Here is an 8,505-nt window from a genome sequence, read left to right on the forward strand (position 1 = left end):
TTTTTTTATAATTAAATATCTCTGATAGTCTTTTATTGTATTTTTTTAAATTGAATCTTACATAATTTTTGAATCCAGTGATACAAATGGACAAAAACTCTAACTTCAATCGTACAGTAGAGAAATAAAAATCTTGAATAGTTATACTTTAAACATGTATTAATGTCATTAAGGTATAATGTAAAAAATGCTAACAAGTAAAAATCATAATTATAGAAACCAAACCCAAAACTATTACCTTTTTTTTAAAAATATAATATTATAACAATTAACAAAATCTCATATTTTTAATTATCATTTTTATTTTTATTTTTTATATATATTAATCTTTTTTGTAAAAAGTCAATATTTTTAGGTTATTTTTTATTTCTTTCTTTCTTTTAAACCTATTTTTTTCTATTTTTCTATCATATTCAAGAGACAAATATATTTTTAGAGTATTGATAAAATGGTCTCTCTAGATTGCTATCCATCCTAGATCAACAAAAAATTTATCGCATCCTACAATCATACCGATCCTTTTAGAGTGTGGATCTTATCCGATGCGATGACAGTGTGGATAAGATAATATTCACCATTGTTTTCATCAGCGCTTATGTTAGATAAGGTTTGAAAGAGCGACAGAGACTGAGAGACTGAGATTGAGAGGCATAAACTGAAAGACCGAAATCGAAATAAGTCTCAGTATTATATTTGGTGTAAAGTGGAAGACAGAGATTATATAAAATAAGAATAAAGCTTTAATTTAATTTGTACACAGAGTAAACTTGAAATTAATTAATTGAAATGATGATATTTTAGGTGTATAATGTTATTAAAGTTTCAGTTTTCGTCCCACCAAATTTAAGTCTCATGTCCCCACTTTTTTGAGGTACTTCTAAAATTTTGGGAACAGATACTAAAATTTTAGTACTAGTTTCTGAACTAACAAACATGATACCGAGTCTCAGTCTCCCAGCCTTCGTCCTAGATACTAAAATTTTTGTTTTCTCTTTTTCTTACTTTGGCTATCTTTTATGTCATAAAAAAGATCTTAATTTTCTTTCAGTATCATATTAAATTCACATTAATATATAAGTTCAAATTAAAGTTTAAAATCTGCCATCAACATCATCACTTTAATTATCAAACTGTTAATGAAGTAAGTTCGAGTTGGCTATCGTTCTTCCTTAACTCAATTATAAATCTATAAACAAATCAAATTCATGATGTCACTATATTAATACAACAATAGTTTATCATTATTTTATTTTAATACTTGATTAAATATTTAAATTTACATTAATTGCTATTATTTTATTTTAAATTTGATCCTGAATAAATTTATTTTCATTAGCTATTGTTAGAAAAATAATTCTAATGAATATACCCTATTTAAGTGAATTAAGTTATTAAACATAATATTTAGATCGAATTTTGAGAATAGAATAATATTTTAAATTTTATTCATACTTCAAAATTTCGTGATTAATGTAAATTATATAGTTATACCGATATTTTATTTCCTAATTTATTAGATATGATATGATTTTATTCTTAGATCTTTATTATTGCATTAATCAATAATTTTTTTAATCTTAAAAAAATTTATACTTACATTAAAATAAAAATTTTCACTTGTAGTTGAATATTGGTCATTTTTTATAAAGAAAAGGTATATATATCTTGCATTTCATATATAGTTAAAATTGATTATATCATTAGAAAAAAGAAAGAAAAATTTGACATAAAAACTATGTGATTTCATTCTTAAAGATTGATCATCATTCAAAGAAAAAAAAGTAATTAAGGATCTCAATTAATAATCCATGATCTAAGTAAAACAACACAAAATTGATATATACACTAGCAAAATCATTAGATAAGAAAAGAATTCTTACATTAAAAATATCGGATTTTTTTGTTTAATGAAAAGGTTTTATTGGTTTAAATTATTAAACTAAAATATTTTTCATATAAAATGTTAAATTTGAAGATATTATAACTAGTCCAACCGATCCAATTGAATTTAGTAAAGTCACGTGAAATCATCTCCTATGGATTCATAGAATTTAATTTATTTTATGTAATATTAAGTTACTCTAAATATATACTAATCAATGCTATGTCTATGGCTTTCTTGTCTTTTCCATCAACCTCATGGATTCCATTTATTGCTCTCCTCACTTGCATCCTCTCTTCAAGTTGCAATTGAATTTTGCTACCCTCTCTTCAAGTTGCAGTTGAATTTTGCTAGTTGTGCTAGGCACATAATTAAATTGAAACATAGTTATACAATATTTTGGATAATATATAATAAATGTATAGATTTAAATTATCTTAAAGGACCAGTAAAAAATATACTGAAGCTGTGTGTGGCCATTTCGTTCATCATGATGGAACGTCATAGTCATGCCATAAAAAATTCGGGGCCACTTAAAGTGGTTTTCATTCTAGCAGGAATAGAAGACAATTGTGATATAGTTGTACCGATATTTTGTTTTCTAATGTGTTAGATATGATATGATTTTATTTTTAATTTTTTATTATTGCATTAATAAATAATTTTTTTAATTTTAAAAAACTTTATACTTACATTAAAATAAAAATTTTCACTGTGTAGTCGGATATTGGTCATTGTATTAATAAGTTTCCTATAAAAATAAATGACTACTAGGTTTTTGTATTGTTCGAATGTACATCTAGTTAGGTAACAATAGAAATATTTAAAACTGACGCGATTGCTCTGTAATTTCCAGGTATTATGAGAACTAGTTGTATTTTAGTCTTGAGTTTTACACTTTTACTTTTGTGTAAAATAAAGCAATCTCTAATTTTGTAATCGCTCCTATTTTTTTTGTAAACGCGATTCTTGAGTAATCGTCAATACACAGTATAACTTTTTGTTTAATCACACTTGAAATCTTATAACTGACTGAATTGAATTCCCTTACATGATTTAACAAATTAAAAGATTCAAAGCTTTACACTAGAGATTTAGACCAGAGGCTAACAACATTAACCACGAGATGTAACCAAATAACTATACTCGGATTGAATGGATGCACTTTCGCCATATTTCATTAAATCCCCATATTTCGTTAATTGAGGCCAGTAAAATTCTTTATTATAGATAATTTTATACTCCATAAATACAACATATCATCAGCTGCGATCGAGTTGTATCTCAGAAAAATGAGAATATACATTTTTGGGAGGAAAAATAGAACAAATTTACAATGATAATTCCTCCATATATGTTATAACAGTCATGTCAGTAGAAGTAGACTATTTCCTTGGATAGAAAAAGAGCGGCAAGGGTAGTTCAAGTTTTTCTAACTATATCATGCTAACATGCATCCACTATTTGCCACTCATGAAATGACAACCTTGTCTAGAGTCATTGTCAAAAGATTGAATTCACATCCCAGAGACCAAGTTAGATCATTGTGGGCATCAACGCTTAAGTTGTATTCCTTGAACTGGCCGTTGTAAGTTATTACAGACATAATGGCCCTGGAAAATTGGAAATGTCGATAGTTCAACAAGCATATAGGTACCATAAATTAATTGAAACTTGGTAAAGGCAGAAATTGTTAACAATTGGATTCCACATTCAGTTCAATGAACAATTAGTTTGAAGTGACGATACTATATAGCTACTTAAATAGTTCTAAGTCTTGATTTTCATCTAACTGACCATAGTTTGTGTTATTATATATAAGGAATTTGATAAGAACTACCTACAGAACCTCAGACCATTATAGTATTAGTCCTACATGACCAAGAAAAGACTATTAAGTCCTACCAAAAAATGTACAAAAAGAACTACAACAAACCTTGTGCAACAGAACAGCAGCTTATAGATTTGAGAGGTATATCATGCTAAGAATTATAAGCAATCAGGTTAAAAACTAATAGACATTTGCAGGATCTTTGTTTAAGATGAAGGTCAAAACTCAGTCTTAGGACACATGTCAAAAGCAAACAATAAACACCAGGGGAGACGGGCATCAATGGGATAAAATATAGACTAAAAAAATGTAAACAATCGCCTTAAAGACTAGAGGAAGCTTAGAAAAAATAAGAAAATATTTTAACCAATGAATCATATGTATTTAGCTCATGTTTGTAGCAACCAAAGACATGTAACAAATAGCAAATCATCGAAAAAAATGAACAACCATGTAGATCTGTCCTGCTCTAAGCATAACTAAGCATGATATTACACAGTAAATCATCGAAAAAAGGAGAAATATTAATTTCTAGCAGCGATCTCCCTTTAACATTCGTTTTTATGCACTAAGTGATTATTTAGCAAGACAACAACAAATTCAAGGTGCAATCACTAATATATTCAACTCACATTTCCAGCAACAAAAACATTTAGCTAAGTAATTATTTGAGCATGACAGCAACAAATTCAGTAAAAAATTCATCTTAGTGATGATTTTAAGCAACAAAGAAACTAGCTCAACAAATTATTCAAGGTTTGGCGGTAATAAATACTAACAAATTCACGACAATGATGATTTTCAGCAAAAATAAAAACTAGTTCAGTTATATTTTCAGCAACAAATTCAAATGCAGTGATGAATTAGGGCAACAAAACTGAAAAAAAAAAGACCAGAGAAATTTATCGGAAATCACCAAATCGGGGATCAGCTTCTGAGTTGGGCGAAGGAATCTGAGGGCGGGGAGGAAGCTTATGGCGAGATTCAAAGTATGAAGACGACAACGACGACCAACCTCGGGACCGGCTACTTCTGCCGCCGGAAACGACAAGCGTGAGAAGGCGTACGACTAAGTCCGAGACGGTGAGGAGCCATGGAGCGACGACGACGACGACCAGTCCCGGGTCTGGGTGCTTCTGCCGCCGGCGACAACGAGCTCAGGGAAGGCGTGCGAGTGCGACTGAGTACGAGATGGTGACGACTGGCGACACGGAGAGCGACGAAAACCTTGAGTTGAGTGCGAGACCCGAGACGAGAGAGGGAGAAAGCTTGAGATCGCGATAGTGAGCAGAGAGATGAGACGAAGGAGACGAAGGAGATGCTGATTGCTGGGACTAGGGGTTTTTTGGGGTTAAATTGAGAAATTAGTGAGCCATTGAGATTGGGTTTGTCTTGGCTTGGGCTTGGGCTACCAAGAGTTAGGGTTTTTTTTAAGGACTTAATTGTATTATCAAAAAAAGGACTTAATTGTAATTTTATATTTTTATAGATTTAAATGTCTGCAAAATAAAAGTTAAGGATATATTTGTCATTTTGATGAAAAATTTAAATATGATTTGGTTTAAATTATGTAAATCGATCGGATCAAATCGGATCTAATAATTATAATCAACCGATTTTATTTTAGTTTAATCAAAATATTTTATTGACCGGTTTAATATTTTGTCCAATAGAATGTGACACGCATACCATCTTTAAAAAAAGACGTTTTTGATGTGTTTATCAGAGTGGCCACCTTAAATTAAACCTATTTAACCCAACAAAAAAGTAAATAACTAAAGACTATTCACATAATTTTCATAGCCGTCTATGAACCGCTTGTACAATAGCAAATCTCGAAGGTGATTGCAATTCGAGCATTTTAGTTTTTATGTTCCGAGAATGTCACACTATCTGAATTATTGAGTAAACCTCATACCATACTTATCTTTTTTGTTACTTTTTGTTGCCAAAAAAAATCAAAATACTAAAAGTATAAATGGCAATTGTCTATGACTTCTTTCTTGCCTTAACAGTTAACAATGCACAAAAATATCAAGATTAATGAAAAATAAACACCGATTATCAATTAAAATCTCTGGAATACATCCATTTTCCTTATATACAGCAGTCAAACCAAGCACAAGAAATCTAAGCTCCAACACAGACAACACAAACCCCAAAGACAAAATCACGATGTCCTTGTGTCAAATTATGAACTGAAACCAGATGAGAGAAATCTCGGTCATTGACAAGATCAGGGGAAAATCACCTCAGAGAGATCATCAGCATGGAAGATCCTAGCTGCACTTCAATGGCTCAGTTTACATCATTGATCGTTAATAGAACTGATAATCTTTGACTAAGCAGCCAGAACAACGATGACGATTAGAAGCACAATTCCAAATATCACCAAAAGCAAGCATGTCTGTAAAAGAAATATCAAAACAAAGTATGAGATTACCTAAGACATATACATGAAGGTTTATAGGAGAAAAGAAAATAAAAAAGGAAAGGGGGGTAACGTATTATGGATAGCAGAAAGTAATGCATTATGCAAACTAAACCAACCATGCAACCTAAGCCCATGTATAATGACAGCTGTAAAAGCCAAGATCTTTCATCACTAAAATTATATATATAATATGAACTTCACGGCCATATAAATTTATTGAGGAAATCCAACATCTAAAACAACACGTGAGAGGTGAAATTTTAAAGCAAATATTACACAATGTATATTACCAAAGAAGAATTTGATCTTTGAGTCTTTGAAGCTTTAGCAAGTTGGATCTTGCTTGTGCAGTTTCTGCATGAGAATGCTCAATGTTGGACCCAATATCATCTAAAAAAATATAAATTCTTGGCATCAGATCACATGAGAAATTTTGGACAAATAAAAAACTTGGGATTAAGACAGAAATGTACTCAATTAGAATAGAAGTGAAAATTACCAATCATAGCTCCCTGTTTATGCACACGCACAGCAAGATCTTTAAAAATTTCATTTACTTCACCAATTTGCTGCTGAATTTCTTGAATGCCTTGCTCTCTTTCTTCAACGATAGTCTCATTGAAGGCAATCTCATTATCTAAAAACAAGACCTCCTGCCTGTAGCAAGATAATGCAATAGCCGAGATACTAAATATCACATCATGTCAAATCTAAAAATGTCAAAATACCATTTTGGTCCATGAGAAAATTGGAATTCAATATTAGTTCCTAAGGTAGTGTTTGTTTCTAGAGACTGAAACTGAAACTGGGAGATTGAGACTCAGTATTGTATTTGGTGGTCAAAGACTGAAACTAAAATTTCAATCTCGGGTCACAAAATTTCAGTCTATTCAGTACCTTTAGAAACTAGAGACAGAGAGTAAATTTCTGGCACTAAAGATTGAAACTTTAATAACATTTCTTTCAAAAAAGACTCTCAAACTTTTCAAATTTCAAATCTACTTTTCAATCTTCATATTTATCTTAAATCAAACATGATATTTAGACATAACTCAATCCAGCATATTTTACATCACACACAATCAAAGACTTAATTTAGTTTTAGTCTCTCAGTCTCTGTCTCCCTTCCAAACACAACCTAAAAGAATTTGCTAATACCTTCAACCCTAAAATCAAACATGTTATAACAAGTTAGTACTTCCATTTGGTAGCTTGGGCATTCATTATAGGTATCATTGAAATGCAGTGTGTTTCAATTAATTACAGATTAAAATTTTGAAATAATTAAATTCTTACAACATATTTTTACTTAGGAGATGAAAGCATTAGCAGATTTTCTTTAACTAATATGTATATTAACTCATTTGAAAAGGGCAGCCTTCTATTAACACTATCACCAAAAAAAAAATTTCAACAAATTTTATAACTTGTAGCAGAACCCTGCCAATGATTCATCAACTCTTTTGCATAGAGAGAGAGGTCGGGGGTAGGAAGAAGAAAATAACAAATAAAAAATATGCATTTTAGTATCAACATGATTATAGCATAAATTTCACTGACAAATAGGTTACATTTAAGAAGTAATCTGATATACATTATTCATGTTAAAGTTTACAGATTTTCATCAAATTCGCACATAGTCTTGTCATTTATAATGAAAATTCCTCCACGGCACCAGAAGAAAAAAGGAAAAAAAGAATGTGCTTTTCACTATCAATTTTATTTTAGTTTCATGTAATATACAAAAATTTACCTTCTGGATTCCACAAGAAGGGCACGCTGTTCTGAAGTCTTACCAAAATTAGCATCTGCTTTATTAGGTGTATAGCTGCACAAAGAAAAGCCCAAATAATAAGTGTTATGTGCATCGATGACAGCCAATAGAGAAGCAAAATTGATCACCAATAATAACATATTCTTCTTTAAAAATGAGTTCAATATATAAAATCGTATCAACATAACCATTAAGCCACACAAATAAACACAGTCTTCCCTGTAAGATTCCACTAATGGTTGACTAGTCACCTGGATGGAGCTGCTTGTGGAACAAATGGGGTGTAAGTTGTTTCCCTCTCTGCCGCAAGTCATTGTGCCTTCTGAAATTCTTTCAACACGGCAAACTTTATGCGAAGTTTCTCCCATAAATGCCCCTAATACAACGAAGTTGAGCATTGAACTTTGTTCTCGACAATCATTTTAGTTGTTGATTATCTCAATTTTTTACAATAGCAAGAAATCCACTGCTATCTATTCATTACGATGGAGAAATGGTGTATGATGAGGAAGGTTCTATCATTTTTAGATTGAACCAACCTATATTTACCCATCTGACAGTAGAAATCAATTGTTTAGAGCTGT

At 30.7% G+C, this 8,505-nt stretch overlaps 1 pseudogene; it reads right to left on the bottom strand.

The window, feature by feature from the left end:
- Positions 1-5,865: 5,865 nt before the first annotated feature.
- On the bottom strand, positions 5,866-8,235 carry LOC107493185 (syntaxin-22-like; annotated as a pseudogene).
- Positions 8,236-8,505: the final 270 nt, after the last annotated feature.

This window comes from Arachis duranensis, chromosome 6, assembly GCF_000817695.3.
Source record: "Arachis duranensis cultivar V14167 chromosome 6, aradu.V14167.gnm2.J7QH, whole genome shotgun sequence".
NCBI lineage: Eukaryota > Viridiplantae > Streptophyta > Magnoliopsida > Fabales > Fabaceae > Arachis > Arachis duranensis.